At 43.3% G+C, this 11517-nt stretch overlaps 1 pseudogene; it reads left to right on the forward strand.

The window, feature by feature from the left end:
* Nucleotides 1-3188: 3188 nt before the first annotated feature.
* LOC119508690 lies at nucleotides 3189-6004 on the forward strand (annotated as a pseudogene).
* Nucleotides 6005-11517: the final 5513 nt, after the last annotated feature.

The raw sequence follows: 11517 nt of genomic DNA on the forward strand, positions 1-11517 counted from the left end.
AAGTCTATGGCCAGTAGCTAGTAGCACCCCTTCTGAAGTGACAGCATACACACAGCTGCACCATTATTCTTTGGAACTGTTATTTGGAAATCTTTTTAGAAGTTGTTGTTAAAAGCAATATAGGATACTTTAATATTTTATGATCCTTATTCCATTCTCTTCTAGTTAAAAAATAAGGATCCTTCTGGGAGACTTGAGAGTTTGTGAGCTTCTAAAGGATTTTAAGCCATCATCACTGGAGCTTGTATAGTTTGTACATTGGGGGTTGTACAGCCTCTCCAGGATGCCTCAGCCCGTGAGAACAGAGATGTCCCAGCAGGAGGGGACTGACTTGGTCTTCTCCTACAGTTATTAATTCATCAATCTATTTATTCTCTCTCTAGTCCTAGTACTAACAGCAATAATAGTATTATAGCATTTATTCGGTACTTACTATATGCTAGGCACATAGCATGTAGTAAGTATCGAATAACATAATGCCCATAATAGCCTCATAAAATAGGTAAAATATCCCCATTTTACAGATAAGAATGCTGAGTTACCAAAGGTCACACAAGTATTAAGTGGCAGGGCAAGCATTCAACCTCAGGTCAGTTTATCACAGGATCTCACGTTTTTAACCATTGCACCCTTATCAACTTCATTAGTTCCAAGAAGTATCTGAGGTGACTTTACAAAAATGCTTTCAACACACCAGATAACAAGTTAGTGAACTAAAGCAACAAAGAAGAAAGCTAAGGGAGGAACAATAAGATGAAGTTGGAATTAGCATACAAAATATAAACCTAAGGAGTGCTCTGTGCTTTGTAGAAGAAAGCAGCAGATTTGGTTCTTCATTTCCTAGCAGTCAAATGAGGTAAATATGTTCATTTACATGCTTTACAGTGTCCATACAATCAAAAGCAAACTAGGTGCTCAGTGGGGAAAAGAAAATATCTCTCTCTCCATACTGAGACTTACAGAAAATGTCTCACTTGGGCCTCTTAAAGAGGACAGTGCGATGTGATGATCGACAGACTGTCATCTTCAACAGCATCCCTGCAGCACATGCAACATCAGTTCCGTGGACTATTTCATTGACTCATTTATAACACATCTCAGTGTAGTGAAACGACTTAGCATTGGAGCCCAGGTTAAAAGAGCAAATCCAGATTTTACAGCTTTGCTGTGGCCTGGCTGACTCCCAGGAGGCAGAACTCCATAAACACATTTCCTCATGCTGAGCCTGGAGTTTACTCCCTGATGGAAATCTGGGGTGCAGCCTTCCAAGGCACCAGCTAAAGGCAGGCCTGTGCACTCCCATAGAGGGTCTTTTTACTGATACCCTTTTGTGAAGAATGAGAAGCATTTTGAGGACAGTCCCCTGATAGACGTACACCCGGCCCCTCTCTGCACGGAGCCAGACTACAGGAGGACCACCGAGGCAGGGCGCCAATACCCTCAGAAAATGATTCAGGGAACATCAGAGTAGCATGGGCAATCTAGCCCCCACAATCCTTCCTCATACAGCATGGCTATGATCGTTTCTGCCTGGAAAATTTTTTAATCAGCTGTAGCCAGACTCCAGGCACAGTCATTAAAAAGTAAATTGATAAATAAACTGATTAAAGCAGACCCTGAATATCTAACTTTAAGCAAGGTCACTTCCTGGTGAGCCCTCCAAGATAAACCAGTAATTAAATACACTGGTGCTAGAGAGTTGTTAGGGCAAGTTAGTTCGATGTTGGAAGATGTTTCAGATATGGTCAATGGGTCTAGACTCCAGCATCTTGAACATTTTTTCCCACCTGTTTTAAAAGCAGCTGCCAGGATCTATATTTTCTAAACAGTGTGACTTCTACAGTCAGTTTGTTCAAACACCACAATTACATGAAACTTTGAATAGGAAGTGAGATATGGTAGGTTTGTATAGGTTAGAGTGAAATAGCAACACATCCCAAAGTAATTTGAGCTGGGAATAAAAATATATATGCAGGGTTCCCCTGAGGAGCTGGGGGGAAATGCAGAAGTGTTGGACTTCCTCACCTGGACTGTGGCTAATGTTCTCACAAACATTGAGGACTGGCAGTTTGACGTGCCAAGCCCTCTATCATGGAACTTGCCCTTACAAAGCTCATTACTGCAAAAGAGAGGGTAAACCTGCTTATAATTGTGCCTATGAGTTTCCCCCTGAGTACCTCTTTGTTGCTCAGATGTGGCCCTCTCTATCTCTCTGGCTAGGCCAACTCGGCAGGTGAACTCACTGCCGCCCCCCCTATGTGGGACCTGGCTCCCAGGGGTGTAAATCTCCATGGCAACACAGGATATGACTCCTGGGGATGAATCTGGACCTGGCATCATGGGATTGAGAACATCTTCTTGACCAAAAGGGGGATGCGAAATGAAACGAAATAAAGTTTCAGTGGCTGAGAGATTCCAAACGGAGTCGAGAGGTCACTCTGGTGGGCATTCTTATGCACTATACAGATAATATTTTTTAGTTTTTAATATACTCTGGAGTAGCTAGAAGTAAATACCTGAAACTATCAAGCTCCAACCCAGTAGCCTTGACTCTTGAAGACTACTGTATAACAATGCAGCTTACAAGGGGTGACAGTGTGATTGTGAAAACCTTGAGGATCACATTCCTTTTATCCAGTGTATGGATAGATAAGTAGAAAAATGGGGACAAAAACTAAATGAAATATAGGGTGGGATGGGGGAGATGATTTGGGTGTTCTTTTTTACTTTTATTTTTTATTCTTATTCTGATAAGGAAAATGTTCAAAAATAGTTTGGGGTGATGAATGCATAACTACATGATGGTACTGTGAACAGTTGATTGTATACCATGGATGATTGTATGGTATGTGAATATATCTCAATAAAACTGAATTTAATTAAAAAAAAAAAAAAAAAAAAAAGCAGCTGCCAGGGTCTAGGCCTGGTATCCTGGAGCCTTAGAGCCAATTTTGCCACCTGAGCAGCACGACATCATTTCTGGGACCCATCTGGAGTCTACATAAGCTCTCAGAGGGGATAGTGGACAAGCTGCTCTACTATACCTTAAGGTAGTGAGTGCTCTCTGAACCTTTTGGATCCTATACCCCATCAGCAAAACTCTTTATTATACACCACCTGGGCCGTGCTCTCTGGCTGCTGCCGCCACCTCCGGCCTTGACTCCGGTACATATTCAAGATCCAAAACCATGACTGACTCCAAGTACTTTACAACCAATAAAAAAGGAGAAATCTTTGAATTAAAGGTTGAACTTAACAATGAAAAGAAAGAAAAGAGGAAGGAGGCTGTGAAGAAAGTGATTGCTGCTATGACCATGGGGAAAGATGCTAGCTCTCTCTTTCCAGATGTAGTGAACTGTATGCAGACTGACAACCTGGAACTCAAGAAGCTTGTGTATCTCTATTTGACGCATTATGCCAAGAGCCAGCCAGACATGGGCATCATGGCTGTCAACAGCTTTGTGAAGGACTGTGAAGATCCCAATCCTTTGATTCTGGCCTTGGCAGTCAGAACCATGGGGTGCATCCGAGTGGACAAGATTACTGAATATCTTTGTGAGCCCCTCCACAAATGCTTGAAGGATGAAGATCCCTATGTTTGGAAAACAGCAGCAGTCTGTGAGGGAAAGCTCCATGATATCAATGCCCAAATGGTGGAAGATCAGGGATTTCTGGATTCTCTGCAAGATCTCATAGCAGATTCAAATCCAATGGTGGTGGCTAATGCTGTAGCAGCATTATCTGAAATCAGTGAGTCTCACCCAAATAGAAACTTACTGGATCTACACCCACAGAACATTAATAAGCTGCTGACAGCCCTGAATGAGTGCACTGAATGGGGCCAGATTTTCTTCCTGGACTGCCTGTCTAATTACAACCCTAAAGATGACCGGGAGCTCAGAGCATCTGTGAGCGGGTAACTCCCCGGCTATCCCATGCCAACTCAGCAGTGGTGCTCTCAGCAGTAAAAGTCCTAATGAAATTTCTAGAATTGTTACCCAAGGACTCTGACTACTACAATATGCTGTTGAAGAAGTTAGCCCCTCCTCTTGTCACTTTGCTGTTTGGGGAGCCAGAGGTGCAATATGTCACCCTGAGGAACATCAACCTCATTGTCCAGAAAAGGCCTGAAATCTTGAAGCAGGAAATCAAAGTCTTCTTTGTGAAGTACAATGATCCCATCTATGTTAAACTAGAGAAGTTGGACATCATGATTCACTTGGCATCCCAAGCCAACATTGCTTAGGTTCTGGCAGAACTGAAAGAATATGCCACAGACGTGGATGTTGACTTTGTTCGCAAAGCTGTGCGAGCTATTGGACGGTGTGCCATCAAGGTGGAGCAATCTGCAGAGCGCTGTGTGAGCACACTGCTTGATCTCATCCAGAAGAAAGTAAATTATGTGGTCCAAGAGGCAATTGTTGTCATCAGAGACATCTTCCACAAATATCCCAACAAATATGAAAGTATCATTGCCACTCTTCGTGAGAACTTAGACTCACTGGATGAGCCAGATGCTCGAGCAGCTATGATCTGGATTGTGGGAGAATATGTTGAAAGGATTGACAATGCAGATGAGTTACTAGAGAGCTTCTTGGAAGGCTTTCATGATGAAAGCACCCAGGTGCAGCTTACTCTGCTTACTGCCATAGTGAAGCTGTTTCTCAAGAAACCATCAGAAACACAGGAGTTAGTCCAGCAGGTTTTAAGAATCCTGGCAACCCAGGATTCTGATAACCCTGTTCTTCGAGACCGGGGCTATATTTACTGGTGCCTTCTCTCAACAGACCCTGTCACAGCCAAAGAAGAGGTCTTGTCTGAGAAGCCACTGATCTCTGAGGAGACAGATCTTATTGAGCCAACTCTGCTGGATGAGCTGATCTGCCACATTGGTTCTTTGGCCTCTGTGTACCACAAGCCTCCCAATGCTCTTGTGGAAGGAAGTCATGGAATCCATCGCAAACACTTGCCAATTCATCATGGGAGCACTGATGCAGGTGACAGTCCTGTTGGCACCATGTCTGCAACCAACCTGGAACAGCCTCAAGTTATCCCCTCTCAAGGTGACCTTCTGGGGGACCTTTTGAACCTTGACCTCGGTCCTCCAGTCAGTGTACCACAGGTATCCTCTATGCAGATGGGAGCGATGGATCTCTTGGGAGGAGGACTAGATAGTCTGGTGGGACAGTCCTTCATCCCATCATCAGTGCCTGCAACCTTTGCTCCTTCACCTACTCCTGCTGTGGTCAGCAGTGGTCTGAATGATCTGTTTGAACTCTCCACAGGGATAGGCATGGCGCCTGGTGGATATGTGGCTCCTAAAGCTGTCTGGCTGCCTGTGGTAAAGGCTAAAGGCTTGGAGATTTCAGGAAAATTCACTCACTGCCAAGGGCATATTTACATGGAAATGAACTTCACCAACAAAGCTCTGCAGCATAAGACAGACTTTGCCATCCAGTTTAACAAGAATAGCTTTGGTGTCATCCCCAGCACTCCTCTGGCCATCCACACACCACTGATGCCAAACCAGAGCACTGATGTTTCCCTGCCTCTCAACACCTTGGGCCCAGTCATGAAGACGGAACCTCTGAATAACCTGCAGGTGGCTGTGAAAAACAATATCGATGTCTCCTACTTCAGCTGCCTGATCCCACTCTATGTGCTTTTTGTAGAAGATGGCAAAATGGAGCGCCAGGTCTCCCTCGCAACATGGAAAGATATTCCCAATGAAAATGAACTTCGGTTTCAGGTGAAGAAATGTCATTTAAATGCTGGCACTGCTTCCAGAAAATTGCAAAACAACAATGTTTATACTATTGCCAAGAGGAATGTGGAAGGGCAGGACATGCTGTACCAATCACTGATGCTCACTAATGGCATTTGGATTTTAGCTGAGCTACGTATCCAGCTAGGAAACCCCAATTATACACTGTTGCTGAAGTGTAGAGCTCCTGAAGTCTCTCAGTACATCTATCAGGTCTATGGCAGCATTTTGAAAAACTAATAGACTGGTCCAGTGCCCTCCGGCCACCCTGTGATCAGTGCAAGCCAAGAACTCTTAACTGGAAGAAATTGTATTGATGTATAGAATCTGAACCCAAACACACTGAGGCCACCCACCAAAGTAGTGACTAGTCTAACCTGTGCTAACATTAGGGCACAACCTGTTGGATATTTTTAGCTTCCTGTGAACATTTGTTGTAACCACTGCTTCAATCACTTACCACCTCTTGCCACCTGCTGCTCCTATATGTCCTTACTTGTGGGCTTCTCCATGCTGTGCCAATGGCTGGCATTTTCAACACCCACTTATGAGTGTAGTTTGATGTTTTGTAATCGAGAGCTCATTTCAAAAGCAGAAAAAAGAAAAAATATTAAAGCAAGGAAAAGTGTCATAAAAAAAAACTCTATTATATGTATGGATATATGTGTATATGTATGTGTGTACATGTATATCTGTATACATATATATTCAAACATATATAATAAATAGATTATATGCATCAATTGCTATACTAATATTTTGTAAACAATACAAAACATTCATAAAATAGAGATTAAGAGAGGATGAGATTACAAATGAATATAGGAGTTCTCTGGAAGTTCTATTTTTCCCCACGCCCCACTGTATGGTGTGGTACACTCCTCCCTGGAAACACTGTCTGAGAGAAGGGGAGCTGGGTCTTCTCTGGACCTCCTCTTGGCTTCACAGGCAAGGTTTCCAGTGTCCAGCCCCAGCCCATCTTGCAGGCCTCATCCTGGCAAGGTCTCTCCATCTGCACTAAATTCTCTACCACATCAGCACCCACGCCTTCCTGCATGCACAATGCACTCTATTCATTTTGTTGTTTTGTTCACATCATTTATTCAGCTCAAATGCCTTTCCCTCTTTCTCCAACTATCAATATTTTCCAACTTGCAAGACCCAGCTCAAAATGCAACCCCACCCTGTAATTTACCTAGATCCCTTCTCAAACAGAAGAAATCACTCATTCTTCCATATTAATAACCACAATTATCCTTTCTAATCTTCCAAATACCCCCGGAAAATATCTATTTTACAGATTAGGAAACTGGGGTTGATGGAGATTGTATAACTCATCCAAGATCGCAACCCTAGTGACTCACAAGATCAGGAGTTGAACTAATTTCTATAGCATCCCAAAGGCACACTCTTTGCAGAGTACTAAGCTTTCTCTCCATCATGTACTGGCTGCCCAAGATAGAAAATTCACTTTATATCCATTGTGTCATTGTATCCTCAACTAGCCCTGTGAGTACACGTTATCATCCCTAGTTTGGAGTTAAGGAAAAAGAGCCCCAGAGAGGTAAAGTGACTTGCCCAAGGCCATATAGTTAGCAACTGGCAGGAATGGTTTCAGTTTCAGATTGGTCTGACTCTAGACCCCATGTGTTTTCTGCTTTGCCATGTAGACATATTCCATTCTTACTACTTATTTCTTCCACCATACTTTAGCTCTTAGTCATTTTGCCTTGGATTATATAGCACTCTCTGTGTCTTCTACTCTGCTCTGTAAGATACTAGAGCACGGGAAATATGTTTTACTCAACTCTGGTGGCCAGAACCTACTCAGAGAAAGTATGTTCATAAATGTTAAATTGAATTTTATCAGCAGATACCTGCAAAGAAATCCCAATTTGTTGTGCTGTCCCCAGCCCCAGAGCTTTTTTGGCTGCCAACACCAAAGCATGGATTCAAAGAATATGGGGGGGGGGGGGTGTGGATTGGAAAATGGTAGAAGAGACTACCACCTCTTGTTATCCCATAGAACATCATTCTTAATAAAATACTTGTCCGTGGAAGCTATTGGGTTAGAAAGAGGTTTTTTTTCTGTTGGCCATAAGCAGAATACTGGCAACAGCATCATTCTCCTGAAAGATGCCGGAGATCCAGGTGCCAGGACATGCCACAGTCACCAAGGGATGGTTCATAAGATCCTAAATCCCCCCTCTCTCTAACTCGCCTATGTTGGTGAGTTTAGAGAACAACACCCATTTAGGAGAAACACGGCAAGTCGGTCTATTTTGCAAGTATCTAGCAGCCCTGGCTTAAGAGGCTAATAATGGTCCTAATCTCTGTAACCTGTGAATGCTACCTTATACGGTAAAGACTTTGCAATTATGATTAAACTAAGGATCTTAAAATGGGGAGATTACCCTGGACTATACAGGTGGGCTCTAAATGCAATCACTTGTATCCTTATAAGAAGGAAGAAGAGGGACATTAGACACAGACAGAAGGGGAGGAGGATACAATGTGTCTATAGAGACAGGGATTAGAGTGACGCAGCCACAGGCCGGGGAACACTGGTAGCCACTAGAAGCTGGAGAAGGCAAGGAACAGATTCTGCCCTCAAGCCTCGGGAGGGAGTGCAGCCCTGGGGACACCTTGATTTTGGTCCAGTAATACTGATTTTGAACTTCTGACCTCCAGAACTGTGACAGAATAAATTTCTGTTGTTTTAAGCCACCAAGTCTGTGGTAATTTGGGACAGCAGCCACAGAAAACTAATACAGACAGTAAGAGCTCTGGTGGAAGGAGATAGGAGCTAATGATATAAATAAGGCTTGAGGAATTAGACACAATACTCAATACCTCTCCAATTAAGACTCTGGCTGCCACTTTCCAGAGAGACCAGGGTCTCCCCCACTGCCAGGAAGCAGCAATTTTTTGGAAGGTCTATCAGTACAGATGGAGGATGAATATTCCCAAAATGATTACATCCCTCCACCCAATAAGGTACTGAAAAAATAATTCTTTATGAGGCTTTTCAGCCAACTAAGCCCACCATGATGTTTATGCTTCTTATTATTGTCAAATCTAAGTTCTTATGGATGATATTCTCCCCTTCATTCTCATCTCCATACCTCCTTGGACTTTCTCTCCCTAAGCCCAACCTCCCATTGTCCCCAAATCTTCCACCAGGCTCTCTAGGCGTGCTATTCACCTAAAGCAGCTTGGTATAGCTCCAACCTCCCTCACCATCCTCAGGTGAAACTTGCCTCTCCTTGAGGGCTTCTCCCTCTGGATTACAAGTTGCTGATTCTTCCACACCCATGTACTTCGGGATTACTTCTAAAACCATTATTCCTACCCTTTCATGTAGGGCCACCTGACTGTAACATCTTCTACACCTCATGGCTGTTGTCTTCCACCAAGTTCCAGACTCCTCCCTTTTATTCAGTGAGAGCTGGCACCAGACTCAGAGTCTTCCTCTCTGCCTTCTATCCTGTTACCATCTTAAGTAACATCATCATCCACATGCAAAACCCCACTTCCATGACCTTCAGCGCTATGCTAAGGCAACCACTCTCTCCTTGGATCCTGCGTTCAACAGAACAGCTCCACCTTTTAATGTAGAAATGCCCACTTTCTGACCACAACCACCCATACTTCCAGCTCTCTCACTTAGCTGCTTTCACTGGGTATGGGTTTTCTACCAAACTGAGAACCCCAAACCATTGATCCCATCTATCTCACACTCCCTTCTGTTTTCACTTCCTTGTCCATCTCACTCAGATTCCACAGCCCGTAAGTTTAGCTGCTCCCTTGTCAATATTCTCAACTCCTTTACCCCATTCATTCTTCTTTTGCACCTGCTTGGAAAAATCCCAAACCCAAATCAATCCAAAAATATGTCTTTTCTTGTCTTTACCTGGGTTTCTGAGCACTGCTGAAAATAAAATTTTTTAAAGCACCCACAAGAACTCTAGATAACCCTGGTCTCCAGCCTCATGGGGACCCTCAAAGTGATCCAACAATGCTTATGATTTTCTGGTTAGCTTTCTCCTCCAGTCTCATTTTCTCCACTCTGTCCAAGTCTCCTACTAGCTGTTTACCCCCTCAGCCTTATGAATTTACTTATCACTTCATTCTTCCAAAAAAGTACTTACTGGGTATCTCTTCATGTGCCAGGCACTCACAAACTACTGGAGAAAGAGCAGACCACCCTCCCCTGCTCTTTGACAGGGAAAATAGAAGATATCTAAGGGAAATCTCTTACTTCCTGTCACCAGCTCACAAGGCTGCACCTTCCTTTTCTCCTCTTTTCTGTACAATGGGAGGAGTGCCTCTCCTCTCTCATCCAATCCCTCAGCTGACACTTCAAAGCCTCTCACCTTCCGACTCATCAGGTTCCTTTTCTCTTCACTGCCCCTCTCTCTTCAATCTCACCCTTTTTCTTCCTAATATATTTTTCTCTTCAGCATTGAAACAGTCTTAGGTTCTTTCCATCTTAAAATAATAGTAATGCTCCCAAACTTATTGCCCTAATTTCTCCTTTTCACAAATTTCTTTAAAGAGTTATCTGCATTCATAGTCTCTACTTTCTTGCTCCCCAATCCCCCAAACACCCACTTCAATTTGACCTATGCCCTACCCCCACCCCCAAATTTAGTGTAACTGCTCTCAATAAATCCAAAGGATATACTAAAGTTATCTTTCTTGACCTCTCATAGATTTGACACTATTGACTACTCTCCCCTTTTTGAAATATTATTTATTTAGTTTCCATCACCCTTTGCTCTTCTAGGTTTTCTTTTATCTCTCTTTGGTAGGCAGAATTCTAAAGATGTTGTGCCCAAGATTCCCATTCCTCAGTATTTAATCAAATACTCATCTAGATGCTGCAATGAAGGAACTTCACAGATGGGATTAAGATTATAAAAGATGACCCTAAAAGAGAGAGATTATCCTGTATTATCAGGTGGACCCAATTTGTAATCACATGAGCCCTTGAAAGCAAGAAAGGAAGGCTGAAGTCAGTCAGTGAGATGTGGCAGAAAGGCAGGAGAGGTAAGGCAGAAGGGGAGGTTACAGAGATTTGACATGTGAGAACTCAAGCTGACAATGCTGGCTTCAAAGGGGTCTAAGAGCCAGGAAATGTGAGTGGTCTCTAGAAACTGTCAACAACCCCAAGCCAACAGCCAGCAAGAAAATGAGGATCTCAGTTCTACAGCAGCATAGAACTGCATTCTGCCAACAACCTGAATGGGCCTGGAAATGGACTCTCCCTAGAGCTTCCAGAAAAGACCACAGCCCTGCCAGCACTCTAAGCCTTATGACACTCGAAGCAGAAAACCAACCAAAGCATCTAGTGCCTGGACTCCTGATTCACCAAAACTGTGAGATAATAAATGAGTGCTGTTTTCAGATGCTAAATGTGTTGTAATTTGATATGGCAGCAATAGAAATCTAACTGCTCCTTCTCTACTCCTCTGTGGGCCCCTCTTCTACCTGTCCCTTAAACGTTGCTTTCATTCTACCTGAGCAATATTATTAGCTCCATAGCTTCAATTTCTGTCTATATGCTACTAATTCTCTAAGTCATACCTCCATTTCAGATGTGTCTATGGCTTTGCTTAGTTTCAAACCCACAGATACAGCTCCTTGCCGGAAATCTCCAATCAGATGTCTCAGAGGCACCTGAAACTTAACACAACCAAAATTAAACTTATTGTCTGCCCCTAACTGGCCCCTACTCCTGTAATCTCTAT

The sequence above is a fragment of the Choloepus didactylus genome, chromosome 14 (assembly GCF_015220235.1).
Source record: "Choloepus didactylus isolate mChoDid1 chromosome 14, mChoDid1.pri, whole genome shotgun sequence".
NCBI classification, from domain to species: domain Eukaryota; kingdom Metazoa; phylum Chordata; class Mammalia; order Pilosa; family Megalonychidae; genus Choloepus; species Choloepus didactylus.